The 15,540-nt window shown below is 33.3% G+C and overlaps 1 protein-coding gene across 1 annotated transcript in view; it reads left to right on the top strand.

Moving 5' to 3' along the window:
• Positions 1–15,540, top strand: part of LOC108366839 (uncharacterized) — a 34,401-nt gene that overhangs the window by 6,051 nt on the left and 12,810 nt on the right. The gene's annotated exons all lie outside the window — the stretch shown is intronic.

Raw genomic sequence — 15,540 nt, 5'->3', positions numbered from 1 at the left:
AATGAACTTTTCTCTCAAAGTTTACACTGCTGGCAAATGTAAATAAGGATTAAAATTTAAAAACTAATTAATACAACTAAAGTAAAATCTGTGGAAAATTAACAATAACATACTTTTTTCGCAAAATCTATAAAGGACTCTTCTATTTCTCAAAAAAACCTGGGTAACAGTTATTCGTCGCCACGCTGTACATATGTATATTTTTTATGTAAAGTAGTAGTAGTATATAATCTATCCGTCTAAACAAATAAAAAATAAAATTTCATAAAAAATGGACTGAGCGCCTTTTAAGCTTTGTGTAGCAATTTCTACTTTTTCCATAAATAAATAATTCTCTTTAACAAAATAGAATTCCAATTATAAAATTTCCAAACTTGCCTCATAAACCACTTGCTTTTATGACCATAATAACGGTACACTGAGAATTTACAATCAAAAATTTATTTGCCTCATTAATAACTAGAATGTTTTCTTTGATGTTGTCTCGGTTTTTTTTTTTTTTTTTTTTATCTCATTTNTTTTTTTTTTTTTTTTTGTATCTCATTTAGTACATACCTTCTAACAAAGCAAGCATGGTTCAAGGTGAATGCCATATTCATTATTCAAGGTTAACTTTGGCAAACAGAAGAGTTGATTAAGCTTTCTCTGAACAAAAGATATGTATATTTGAATATGAATTTAGTAAGAATGAACTACTTAAAGACTACATAAATAGGTAATTTTACATTTCTTTTTTTTTTTTTCTTGGTTTTGATATCAAAATGGCTGGATTAGTTAATACATATAAAAGTCTGAAAGAAATGTGAAATATTACTAAAATTTGTTAATTTGAATTGCAAATGTGCATTTATAGCTTTCTGATTGTATAGGCACAATAAATGATAGAAAAATAAAAACAAATAGTGGTGCACGCGCGGACATTGAATTAAAAAATTGGTGAAAGAATTTTGCTGAGCCCAGAATAAGCGTAAAAAGTGAGCTTGAGCTCAGACTGAGTTTTTGCACTAATCGAGTGAGCTCAAGTTCAAGAATTTGTACTGAGAATTTGTACTGAAAGTTACTCAAAGTTAATAAATAATTATTTGTATTTCGGGCAAAATGTGTCAAGTGTACCAGGAAAAACATTTTATGGCCGCATTTTGTTCAAACTCCACCACATTGTTGCTATGGTTACTGGTAAACAATGCGTAAAAGAATATTTTTTCTACCGCACTTTTTTGTCGAGTTATACGAGTTTAAACATGCAAATCTCAGCCCTTTTTCTTAGTCACAAGTTTTCTTAAAATTTCTTCTTGTCACACTTAGGATAGGGAATCAAAAATTGCTGACCTAATAGAACTTTCCCCGTGCTTTTTGGTGGTAATTATAATTTATTTGCTAAAATACTCAAATGTTTGTAAGTTTTTAATTTAAATAAAAGACCCAAATTTGAGGGACTATGCAGTACTCAAAGTATTGCAAAGATACATCTCAAATTTATAAATGATAGCACCCTGTCTTTAATCAATCACCGAAAATGAAGGTTATACAAAAGTATGTGGGAAATGTATTTATTAAGTTGTCATAATCGGAGCTCATTTAATATGAATTCCAAATGCATTCTGAGCCAAACTGGTTTCCAAACATCCTCTGGAAATTGAAGCGTCAAACAAAATGCAGTTATTAATGCCAATTCATCAAAGTCAGCTTTGGTTTGTTGCGATTCGAACAGGTTACCGAATCGCTATTGGTTTTGCCATCCAACGCATTTAATTCCATTTTAAATGTTTCAACTTAAAATTTGAGCTGTAAGTTAAATTAAAAGGTGTGGTTGCATACGAACTACAATGCATCTTAGGGTGAATCGAATTTAGAGTTGAATTAAAATTGGAAGCAAAAAAATTAAAGAATAAAACAAAATGAAGGTGCAATATTTACCAACATTATAATAGGAGTATTAATGAAACTACTAGACGGCTAGACTTAACATCCGTTCTCTTACCGAAAGCTTCTTGGGGCTAAGAAAAAAGTGAGGCACAAAGTGTTTGACTAAAAGTCCGTCTGCCCAGACATATGTAAATCACCATATACACTGGTGGAAAAAATAATGGAAACGTGATATTTTGACCACTTTTTATTATTTTTCTCTCGTTTACTTAGTGTTAAATGTTGTTAATTTTATAAAAAAGAAAAAATACTGTGCAAATCAAAGTTTAAAACTTTGTACAAAAGTATAAGAATTCAGCAATTTTTCACCAAAATTTCAAAATTGGAGATTTTGTCTAGATGGCAGCACTGCCCCAATATGGGGCAAAAGTTCTGTTCAAATTATGTGATAAATGAACTTGAAAAGCTCGTTCTCGAAGTTCGGTTGAACGCGCCCTCGACATCAAGGAGGGGATATTCCCTTTGCGAAAAGACTCGATTGATTTTCCGTTGTTGCTGATTTAATGACAGACGATCTAGCTTTTTATGCAGATTAATCAACAGGGAAGGGAGTTTATGGAAATTGCATTTTTTTCTGCTAAAGTTATAGAGTATATTCGATTAAGAATGTCCACGCTTGAGCTTTCCCGCATTCCATATATACACATTTGATGTTGCAATTTTTTGCCTTTTCGAACTTTCAAGTTGTAAAGGGCAAGGCAAAAGCTCTTATTCCTGATAATATAAAAGTTTTAAACGTTCCATGTTTAAATTGGGGGTCACAGGTATCAACTCACGTCAGCGAACGTTTAGTAGGCTTTTCTTCACGAAAATCGAATAAAAATGCTGTCAGAAAACTTCAAAATGCATCTTGTGGTTCAATGTTACTAAAACTATAGAGAATAAAAGTTTTGTGAGTTAAAAACTAGGAAAAAGAAAATAGCTATAGTCAAAGATTCAAAGTACAAAATTTTCCTATAATGAAACTATTTCATAGTTTTTTTCTTTTTAACCGACTTCACAAAAATGAGAAGGTTATCAATTCGTCAAAATATATATATATTTTTTTTTATTTTTTTTATGTATGTTAATGCATAAATTTGGACGACGTTTACCGATTTCTATAATTCTGTTTTTAAAAGAAATGTGGCGCCTCAGAGATGGTTTAGATGTGTTCATGAAGAAATTAACGGTACTCTTAAATTTGTATATGAGAATTTAAGTCGGTTTTGTTTTTTGCTTTAAAATTACTTTTTGTTATATAGCCACATTTTCTTCTTTTTTTTAGATATAAAAAAGTGCACCCACTAACTTGCAGGTCTTTTTTTGAAAATTTCTTCTTACCTTGTTATGAGCTTAATACCTTATTATTTAAGGTTTACGTAATTTATGAATTTATATGTGGAAACTTTTTGTGTGTATTCTTACTTAAGCGGTCATAGCTTCTACATTTGTTATTAAATTTTTATTGTATTTGTAAAAGATTATACTTTGACGTCCTAGAAAGAAACCGGAAGCAAGCAACTTTTTTCATATTGATGCTTATACCGAGAAGAAGTTTTTTTTTGGAAATTTCATTAAAAATTATGCCTATTTGTATGTAAATGAATTAATTAAAGTTAATAATAAGCTCCTAAACCACTAACTAATCCGGTTGGAAAATTTTGTTGGCATAGAGGTTACCAAACTTAATAAACTTCACTTATGTGAGCAGGAATTCGAGATTGGCAAAAAAAAATAAAATAAAAAATGTGGTTATATCTCAAAAACTGTTCCACCTTTTTATGTTTTGAGTTCATATTAGGATTCCGCGGAAAATTTTTCTTAAGAGATGAAAAAGTCAAATGCCACAGATCGAAATTTTTTTTCTGTATGACATCAAAATTGATACAAAATTCCATACATTTCTGCCACTTGCGCAAATACCACGAATATTTCTCTAAATAAAACGTATACAATTTTGTTTAAACTAGTTCACCGAAACCAAAGTCGTTTGACATTCATCTTTAGATTTGCAAATTTTTCTTGCAAAACGCATAATCCATCTCCCAAGTTTGGCTGTCGATTGCTCAAACTAGGCTGTGTAGTATGCACTAGTTGTTGTTGTTCGTGCAACAGTGCAACATAAACGGCTGCCGGCTGGTATTTTTTTTTTTTTTGCAATGACGAGAGTTGCATTTGCGCCCAGAGACTTTGCTTAGCTTCATTTTTCGCATTTTTTTTCTTACGACACGCTTGACTTACATACGCCAGCATATTACCTTGGCCAGTCGAGTTAACCAACAAGAATAACTAACAAATAACTCAGCCACAACTGGTATTTGCCTGCCCCACCTATGACGTTAGTGCAGATGTACGCATGCGAGTAAGTACGTATGTATGTTAATATAAAAAATTAACAGACTATTTTTAAATAAATGTGAATTTTTTAAAACTTCTCCACAAACAAGTTGTTACGGTGCCGGCGGCGCGCTTACCCCTTGTCAATTCCAAAAAACCAGTAACACCATCCTCACATGCTGAATGGCTGAGCACTTTGCGAGGATGCGCCTGCTAAGGCTTTTCTCTCACACTCCATATATTGAAAAAAAAAATAAGAAGAAGGCTCACCCACTGTGAGCAGAGCAAAGCGAAGCACTAGTGAGAAATATTTTTATAAAGGAGGGAGCGACAACAATTTAATCGGAAATCGTAAAATTACTCAGCGCTCCAGCGCGCCACTGAGTCTTTCGCGTTTACTTACGCTCAGAAACACTGCTGTCTCTCTTAACACTTTAGCTCTTTGGCAGACTTAGCCACTTGTGATATTTTAGCTGGCTAACTGGTTCGTTGCTTGCAGACTTTATTACTCTGCATGGCTGGGCTCGTCCGGTTAGCGTTGCTGGTGGTGGTGGTGGTGATGGTGGTGGTTTTGCTCCTCCCGCTGCTGTGCAGAGCCACAGTGAGTTGTTAACGCAAAATTAGTTCTTCATCAACGGTCAATTCAGGCGCACATGCGCAGTTCACCATCACAACGGTCTAACGACTGACGACAGCCAACAGCCAACCACCACCGCCGAGCCGTTTCGAGCCAGTACCAAACGAAAGACTTAAGTCACAAACTTTCGTTTTCATTTAAAAGTAAATCGCTGTCGCTACAAACGTTCGTACGTTTTCACTTTCGTTCGTTTCATTTCGCCGTGTGACGCGACTCGACGACAAGCCAATATTTATTTTAATTAATTGACTTGAATTTTTTCTTAATCGACATAGACGTGGTGCACGTACAACCATAACTCCTGTTGGATGCGCTTGGCGTCGCTGTCACCGAGCTCTCAAATATTTGGACGCAACTTTGACCGGAATGCAAATGCCATTTACGCTCGTCATTTTTGAAGCAGTGACGGCAATCTTCAGCGTCGGCTGCGCAAGCGCAAAGCAGCGTGTATGCAATCGATATTTAATTCAAAAGCGTTTCATAAATATTTAAATCAATCTTTTCTAAATAGCTTATTTAGTCAAACGTAAGCGCGTTAGAAATGCTGTGCATAAATTAATTAAAATAAAATAAAATAAAAAACATTTGAATACCGTTCCACGAAATAAACACACAACAAATCGTCGAAAAGCCACTCGACAGCAAAATTGTTTACCGTTATTCCGGTTGAGTTTGAAAACTTTTGTTGAAGCGTTTAAAAAAGTGCGTAAAGCGAAAAACGATTGATTTCCGTGTTTGTTTGTTGGTTATTTTCTTCCTGTTATTCAACGCGTTCAGCTGACTGGATTAAAAGACTGCGCATTTCATTAACCATACATGAAATACATATTTTGTTTGCTTAAAAAAAACATAGTTCCAAAAACGTTTTCAACAGCATCTTTTTTTAAAACCTGCAACAACAACAACATTACCATCATGCAAAAGTATTTGTTATTGTCTGTGATATTATACCTGCAAATAAGTGGAGGGCATCCAGCGAACCCAGCAAAGCAGCCAACAGCAGGTGGGTTAAAATATTTATGCGAGCCAAATGAAAGAGTTGCTAATGGCAAAGGAATTTTGAAAAGAAAAAACGCTAAAAGTGTATTTAAAAAAAATCTTTTTCTCTACTTTGTTTACAACATTCCATTTGGTATCTGTTATTGTTACGTAATTGTCATCGCTTGTTAAGGCTCCTCGCTTTCGGTTGTGGTTTTGGCTGCTTTTCAGTTTTAATTTTGGCGAACATATGTTTGTCCTGTTTGCGTGTGAGCGTGACGGACGAGTGGTCTGTTTTGACTGACGCCTGATTTCGTGCAAATCGACGAGTGTTTATTTTAATTTGTTGCGAAAAAAAATAATTGCAACAAGATTGAATTTTTTATATAGTAAATAAGATACGATTTTTGAATTACGAAAGCAATTGTTTAGTAATTTTTATTTTTTTTTTTTAATCTGGTAACTACTTTTAAATTAAAGTCCGGGCAATCGCCTCATTTTAAAGAATAATTACTACAAAGTTTTAAAATATGTCATAGAAATTGCGTCACTTGATTCGGTGCAATAAGTGTAGCATCCTGCTTCGTAAAGTTTAAATTGGAGGATTTCGTGAGTTTCAGACTTTACTGGGCATTTGTTGGAAATAAATTTTAGAGTGCCAATAAATATTGTTGACTAATCAAGCTGGCATGCAGTATCGCTTAAAAATCATAAGGAAAGAAAAGGTCTACACGCCAGTGACATAAGATCTGTTAATGCATTCGTTTCCCACTGTCGTCATACTGGATCAGAATTAATGAGAAAAGGTAGTGATGGTCGGAAAAATTTCACACACGGATTTACTTAATAGTAAAAAAAAATTATTTCTAGGGCACATTGGATTTTGGCACGTTCGGTGCACTGTGCGACGTCTAGAAATTACTCACTTTTAGTAGATTAAAAATTTTAAGGCTGCCACGCAAAGTTTTATTTAATTTATTGTTATTATAAAGTTAATGACATTAAAAATTTCCAAAAACTTTGGCAATGTGCAGCACTAAAAAAAGACAAAAATATACATAAGTAGTTGATGTGGAATCCCGGTAATTAGTGAGGTTTTCGAATTAACGAGATTTCAATTTTAGCGGTCCAGGAAAAGACGCATAGAAAAAATTTAAAACAAAAAAGTTAACGGTAAACGTAATGGCTATACCACTATAAATTATTTTATCGATGCACAATTGCACAAAATCTAGCTTTGCGTTACGAATTAGAAGAGGTTGTCAACAACGAATTACGATTTATAAGATATTGAAAATAGCTTGCTTTGTTAACTAAAAAAAAAAATTAACGCGGAAGCTAAAACTTATGAAAATTTTTGCGAAACGACGAGATTATAGCAAGGGACCAACCGATAAGAATTATACAGATTTTCGAATTCGCGAGGTAACGCACCCATCATAAAAGCCTTAAAATATATACATACAGACATACATACATACGTACATATGTATGAATATGCACCTGCGCGAAAAAGCAAAGCGAAAAATCTTATCAACGCTATACATCTAGGCGGACTCATTGCAAATCCAGATACAAGAATATTAATAATAAACCAGATTTAATCTCTTCGAGCTAGCCGTTTTTTATTTTTTTTTTTTTGTAATAGCCTCATTACTTATTATTTTGAGTGGTAACGTTAATGAAAAGTGCACTTAACCTTGAATAATCAAAAAAACATTTGACTGCTACTTAAATTGCGCAATTAAACATTTTGACATTGAATTTATCTTCAGCAGCTGCCAGCCGCAGCCTACATCTGGGTGCCAATGGTAGCAGCATATTTTTGAATGCTGGCAACAAATTTCATGTCGGATAATGTTTGTCATTAAAATTGAGTTATAACATTTTTAAGGTTGCCGTAATGGGTAATGTTTTATGTACAGACATGTAAACATAAATACAAGTAAACAGATTTGCTTAGTTTCAAGTTTTTGAGATCGTAGTTGGTCTTTCTTAAGTTAAATTTTTTTTTCGCTGCCTTTTTATGGATTAAAATGATGACTGACATTTTTTAAGACTGAGAGTGCATTACTTTTCTTTGATTATTGCTTTTTTCAGCTTACCATTTTCATTTCAACCGCAATATTGCAATCGAAAATATGATTGATTGGATGACCCACAACAATTGTTTGTTTCAAACATTTTTATTGCTTTTATTTTTTTGTTGTGACTTCAACCAATCTCATCTTGGGCAATGCATTAAAACAATGAAGGAGTGTAGTATGAATTGGTAAAGTCGCCTCACGTCTTTGTTACTGACTCGGCCATGTGCAGAAAAATGTAAGACTGGCTTTTCATGGATTAAAATGATGACTGGCATTTTTTAAGACTAAAGGCTGGTTTTCACTATATCAAATTCAGGCTTATGGTTTGATTTTGATAAGGAAAGATCTTAAGTCGTATACATGCGCTGCTAAATCGGCTATCTGCCAGTTTTTGGCTCTCAATATCGTCGGTAAAGGTATGAAAAAAGGAGATAAAGTTGTGTCAAAATATGTCGCCAAATTTTGGCGTCAAAATATGACATAGTGAAAACCAGTCTTAAAAGTGCATTACTTTTCTTTTATTATTGCTTTTTTCAGCTTACTATTTTCATTTCAACCGCAATATTGCAATCGAAAATATGATTGATTGGATGACCCACAACAATTGTTTGTTTCAAACATTTTTATTGCTTTTATTTTTTTGTTGTGACTTCAACCAATCTCATCTTGGGCAATGCAGCAAAACAATGAAGGAGTGTAGTATAAATTCGTGCGCACGCCTTTGTTATTGACCGGGTCATCTGCAAAAAGATATATCAGATATTCAGTACAAAATTTAATTAGCAATTAAAATTATAAATTTTATTCAACAGCAAGAATGCAATTCATTCAAAACAGCCATGCAATTTTTTAACTTCAAACACAAAGCAAATTTGGCTTCTGGAAAAAAGCGGACGGAAACAAAGAAGAATCCATCACCTCACTGTTTACTCTCAAGTATTTATCTTTCAACTTCATTGTTCAGTGATGTGAAACGGGCTTAGCGATTTTCCAACAGTCACATCACCTTGGGCCCTTCCACTTACATATTTACTTAGCGGGCCGGTCTAAAGTAGCAACTATGCATTTGACTTGCATATACATAATAACAAATGCAGCTGTACTTAATGCCCCAACGATGGCAACGACCGAGGTAAAACACTTGTTTCACTTATGGCTAGCTAATAAATACTTACAAGTTTATTCAGTTACATTTACATAACTATTTGTTGTTATCTGCCGTGAGGGCGTCGCCTTTTGTTACAGTTAGGGTTCTTCACAAGCTGCCATAACAGTCGGAAGGCCGTTTATTTATGATAAATTTGAAAACGTAAAAAAAGCGTTTCTGATTGTATTAAATAACATAGAAGAATATTTTTGCCTTCGAAAAATTTATGAGTTTAATAAAATATGGCACCTTATGACACCTTGTGAATTCTCTCTAAGTATACATATGTACATATAAACTTCTTCATTGATGGGTTCCATTGGCTGGTTTGCAGTTTTTGTTTTCATTTTCACTAAGCCGCCNCATATTTACTTAGCGGGCCGGTCTAAAGTAGCAAATATGCATTTGACTTGCATATACATAATAACAAATGCAGCTGTACTTAATGCCCCAACGATGGCAACGACCGAGGTAACACTTGTTTCACTTATGGCTAGCTAATAAATACTTACAAGTTTATTCAGTTACATTTGCATAACTATTTGTTGTTACCTTCCCGTGAGGGCGTCGCCTTTTGTTACAGTTAGGGTTCTTCACAAGCTGCCATAACAGTCGGAATGCCGTTTATTTATGATAAATTTGAAAACGTAAAAAAAGCGTTTCTGATTGTATTAAATAACATAGAAGAATATTTTTGCCTTCGAAAAATTTGTGAGTTTAATAAAATATGGCACCTTATGACACCTTGTGAATTCTCTAAGTATACATACATATATGTATGTATATACCATAACTAAACTTCTTCATTGATTGGTTCCATTGGCTGGTTTGCAGTTTTTGTTTTCATTTTCACTAAGCCGCCAGGTAGTTAGTTACACTTGCGTACACAGTAAAGTTTGATGCGGTGCTACTTAAGCTATACTAAGTAGTTTGCATGTGCTTTTTGTTTTTTGTGCAAGTGATGGGAGTGTGATATTCAAACAATACCGTTCACAANTAAGTTTGATGCGGTGCTACTTAAGCTATACTAAGTAGTTTGCATGTGCTTTTTGTTTTTTTGTGCAAGTGATGGGAGTGTGATATTCAAACAATACCGTTCACAATTGACCTTGCCGCATGGGCTGTCAAGTTTTGATTAATGGCATCGGACATGAAACAGAAATCAAAGCTCAGACACACATTATTTAGTTGGCAAGTTTACAATGGATTTCTCTGAATAATTGTATAATACAGATACATGTGTAGATACATTGCGAATAATTAGCACAACTTACATACTTGTTTTTGCATACCTCAGTTTGTATGCAAACTCGTATGTATGTATGTGTACATTAGGGTGGTCCAAAAATGTATGGGAGAAACACTGCTTCTCTTCAGAAGACTTCAGAGAATAATGCCCAATTGTTTATTTAAACGTTTTTTAATTTAAACTATTTTTTCTTTTTTTTCTTTTGTATATTACTGTTTGTATATTTGATTTTTTTTGGGATATTTCGGAGACCCTTAAAAAATAGTTAAAATTCAAAAATTTTGATTTCCATGGATTCTATGCCATTTCTACGAAAAGTCTTTTTTTCCCCATACAAAATACATGGGAAACTTTGAACGCTTTGAGCGACCTCTAAATATATTTTGATTTTAAAATAAAAAAACAGGGGTATATTTTTTACGGTACAGAACAATCCTAGGGGGTGAGAGCATTAAATTTCCGACTTTACTTTTTTTTGGACCACCCTAGTGTACATACATATGTATTCACTCTAGTGGGTTAAACAATAGAAATTCCTTTATAAAGCAGTAATTTGCCCGGAATTTGCTCACGCTGGCAAATTATGTAAATATGTATAAACAATGCATTTCTGAGTTAATATAACTCTGGCCTTAGCAGAGATTGCAAATTCGAAATAAATNAGACACACATTATTTAGTTGGCAAGTTTACAATGGATTTCTCTGAATAATTGTATAATACAGATACATGTGTAGATACATTGCGAATAATTAGCACAACTTACATACTTGTTTTTGCATACCTCAGTTTGTATGCAAACTCGTATGTATGTATGTGTACATTAGGGTGGTCCAAAAATGTATGGGAGAAACACTGCTTCTCTTCAGAAGACTTCAGAGAATAATGCCCAATTGTTTATTTAAACGTTTTTTAATTTAAACTATTTTTTCTTTTTTTTCTTTTGTATATTTCTGTTTGTATATTTGATTTTTTTTGGGATATTTCGGAGACCCTTAAAAAATAGTTAAAATTCAAAAATTTTGATTTCCATGGATTCTATGCCATTTCTACGAAAAGTCTTTTTTTCCCCATACAAAATACATGGGAAACTTTGAACGCTTTGAGCGACCTCTAAATATATTTTGATTTTAAAATAAAAAAACAGGGGTATATTTTTTACGGTACAGAACAATCCTAGGGGGTGAGAGCATTAAATTTCCGACTTTACTTTTTTTTGGACCACCCTAGTGTACATACATATGTATTCACTCTAGTGGGTTAAACAATAGAAATTCCTTTATAAAGCAGTAATTTGCCCGGAATTTGCTCACGCTGGCAAATTATGTAAATATGTATAAACAATGCATTTCTGAGTTAATATAACTCTGGCCTTAGCAGAGATTGCAAATTCGAAATAAATGCATTTTATCTGCTGAGCTAGAGGAAAAAGAAATCGCTCGCTGATTAGAGAAAACTTACTTGTGTCAGGTGTGATGTAAAAAATCCCTACGAATATTGGGCGCTAGATCTAAAGGTTATTTGGATTATTTAATAAGAAATAGTTGTATTGTGGGCATTTACGGAGTGGATAGCCTAATTTATTTCCTGCCTTGTGACTCAGGCGAAATCGCTTCTTAAAAATATTCTAGCTAATTCACGACGATTTCTTGACTGGTAACAAAACAAAAAATATACCAGTGAGTGGATTAAAGAAAACGCAATGAAATGCTTGAGGAACTGATAAAAATGAACTTTCCTGGCTGTACCAACATTTTGGGTAACTAAGTCAGAGCTGGTAATAGGACAACTAAGACTTTAAAGACATTGTAACAACGACAAAATTTAAATAGGTTTCAAAATCGTCGGAACGGTCGAACGCTTCATGCTCTGATGGCATTTTTCCTGCGTTCTTTTAAAAAAGGAACTTCTATTTAGACTCCGAACAATTTACCAAAAGCTTGGCGAATGGCGAGGGTTGTGATCGTGCTAAAAGCAGATATGGGCAGCACGGTTTAAAAAGTGTCTGCGTTAAAGCTTCATCGACTTCGCAATCGCACTTAGATCACACGGAGGAACAAAATAAACCATATCGCCTTGGTTTTAAAAAAAAACACATATGATTTTGCGCCAAACAAACGTTTATTTACTTTGAACAGATTTATTTTTGGAGATTTTTTCGTTTGAACACGATTTCGTTGTGCACTTCACAGATGCTTTTTCATAATTAGAAAAACTGAAAATAAAAATTTAAAATCATATGTTTCCCCCAATTAGATTTGACCCAGAACTCATTCTCTATAAAAAATTCCTAGACAACACCATTCTGTGATCGGTCGAACAAACTTTTCACAAGCTACAAAGTGGCGTTGTTTGAAATTTTATTATTAGGCTGAACTGATTCTTGATAAAAATTTCTAGACAACAAACTTATGTTCTTTAAAAATACTCTTTCTGTTAAACAATTTCGAATCGCTAACATAGAAAAACCAAAAATTACGCTGGTTGAAAAAACCATGTTAAATTTTTTTTGGAATGAAAATCGCCAACCAGGTATATTTCACAATTTTATTCAAAATATGTAGAAACTGTTAGAGCCTTTAAATTAGATAAGAACACTGAGCCGTTCTTGGATTCATAAATTAGTTTTGGGTGATGAGCTTCTAAATCAATAAGCTTCTTCTCTTCTCCAGCTCCAAAATGAATTATCTTAGCTTAGGTAGCTTGGTGGAATTCCATTTTACGCCGTTGCATTGTCAGTTCCATAGAATAGAGTATTTATTAGTGATACTTTGGATAGAATCGAGTATTTCTTTGCTTTAGTATTATCGAAATTTATCGGATCATCCATATCTATTAAGTTATCGGAATGTGGAATGGAGTTAATGAATTTGATCAATGTTAATTGTGTTATCGAAATTAATATACTGATATTTATCGAGTTATACAAATTTATCGGATTATCGAAATTTATCAAGTTGATGAAATTTCATTTTATATATTCATTGAATAATCAATATATTTATATCGAGTGATCAAAATTTTGTTAGGTTATCGAAGTTTATTGATTCAAAAAAATTTATCGAGTAGTCGTGATGTATCGAATTCTTTCAAATGATCGAGTTATCGATATTTATTGTTTCATCGAAATTTATTTCTGGTTATCGAAATTTGTCAGTTTATGGAATCGAAGTTTATGGTTTTTTCAAAATATAACGGGTTATTTAAACTTCTAGAATTACATGAGAGTGTTTCGAGTTATCGAAATTTTTAGATAAATAGAAATTTGTGGAGCTGTCAAAACCGAGTTATCGATAAACATACATATATCGAGATATGTAAATTTTTCGGTTATCGGAATTTTTCCAGTTCTGGGAACGCACAGTTATCTAAATTAATAGAGCTGTCGAATTTTATCGAGTTATCTGCATTGAGTGATTTTGAAATTCATTAAAGCTCGTAATTTTTTTTAAATTTGTCGAGTTGTTGAGATACATAGTGCCCCATGGTTCCCGTGTCACCCTAATTGAAAATTGTATTTGCTCAAGACAAATTGTATGCCACTGGCAGTAGACTTTGTTCATTTCACAGATTGCGGTTCTTAATTTTAGATACTTCAAACCGAGGTTATTGGTTTTTATAAAAAACATCGTTAATAGAGAAATTGGTGCTCCGTTAAACTGTACCGCTAATAAATATATTCAAAAAAAGATATGCTTACAACCTTTTAGTCACGTTTTAGTTCCAATGCAGGAGATTTTCTTTTGAGTAATTTTTTGCCTTATAACTTAATCGATGTACTGTATTTGAAAACATACCCAGGGCTCTAAAAAATTAGAAAAACGGTAGGGTTTCGTCTGCAACTGGCACTCCTAGTGTGTATTTAATTTCCGGACATTCGTACGGAAAATGAAATATGCCATCCAAGCAGCAGCTGTACTCTGTTCTATAACCTGAATACTTTGCAGATCCACTGTTTGTGTTTTTCTGCTATTGTCAAGTCTAAATATTTTACAAGGCCTTTGCTTTTTTCACGAAACGCTGTTAAACTACTGTTTGTGTTGTCCGCTAATATTCCTATGCCCAAGAATACCGGCAAAAGAGAAAAACATTGATTGTGTTACCAAGCGTTTCCCTTCCTTACTTTACAGTCATTTGCAGAGAGCGACTAAGTGGGTTTGATTCTGAGTTCCTACCGTCTTTGAAGGCGTATCAGATAATTAAGGATAATTTAATTGCTAAGCACTGAGAACCATTTTTAGTCTAAGTAATATGACGTTGATTACCCAGCTTAACCTAACTTTAGAAAACTGTATAGCCGATGGAAGGGAAAGTAATTGCTTTACAAGTAATTTCAGTTCCACTAAAGACTACAAAGATGGATAAGTTAATAAAAGTTGAAGCAAAAAAACATGGCAAGAAGAAACTTTAAACCATCCTTTATGTATCTGAATACCGCATTTTATACAATGTACATATGTATGTATGTAATAGTAATGCTGATTGTGGAGATGGATATCAAATGGAGTAATTCATCTTAAAGTGTAAGAAATGTTAAAAAAAAAATTCTGCATATTAATTTTCTGAGTCATCAACTTCAAGTCAATACTGGTTATTGGTTTAAAATACGTACATATACAAATGTACATACTGACATACTATCTTCTAAGAGAAAGGAGTTGAAAAGAACAATTGCAAATTGATTAAAATCGTATCCGTTTGTGGTTTCAATCAAACAAAAGTAAAAAATAAAAATTCAAAGAATACCGGTTATTTTGGGAACTACAAAAATAACAATAAATATTGAAAAGCTTTTAAATATATGCGCAAATAAATCTCATGCGCCCTCTTCACCTGCAATTAGTGGGTTATCGTGATGGTCTTTAAATAAGAGCTGGGACAACCAAATTTGTATGTAGGGAACCTCCGCAAAATCATTTCAGTTAATTTGTATGGAGAATTGTAAAATCGCTAAGCCGTCATTGCAATTAATTTTAACACCCTTTTTCGAAGTGCTTCATTCTTTTTGTTTTTGGTTTCATTCAATTTATTTTATTATATAACCAGCTGACCACAGTTCTGCTTAAAAACCATTGTAATTAATTACTCTTCTTTTCTCTCTGCTTTATTTGCATTGCCTTTGTGTGGTGTGGTTTGGTCACTGGCTCGCCGATTAAAACACGCGCCGCTATAAATTTGCAAATGTATTTGTGTGACTT

This window comes from Rhagoletis zephyria, unplaced genomic scaffold, assembly GCF_001687245.7.
Source record: "Rhagoletis zephyria isolate East Lansing unplaced genomic scaffold, Rhagoletis_zephyria_1.1 Rzeph_scaffold_02415, whole genome shotgun sequence".
NCBI classification, from domain to species: Eukaryota; Metazoa; Arthropoda; class Insecta; order Diptera; family Tephritidae; genus Rhagoletis; species Rhagoletis zephyria.
This window is presented reverse-complemented; position numbering and strand designations above follow the sequence as displayed.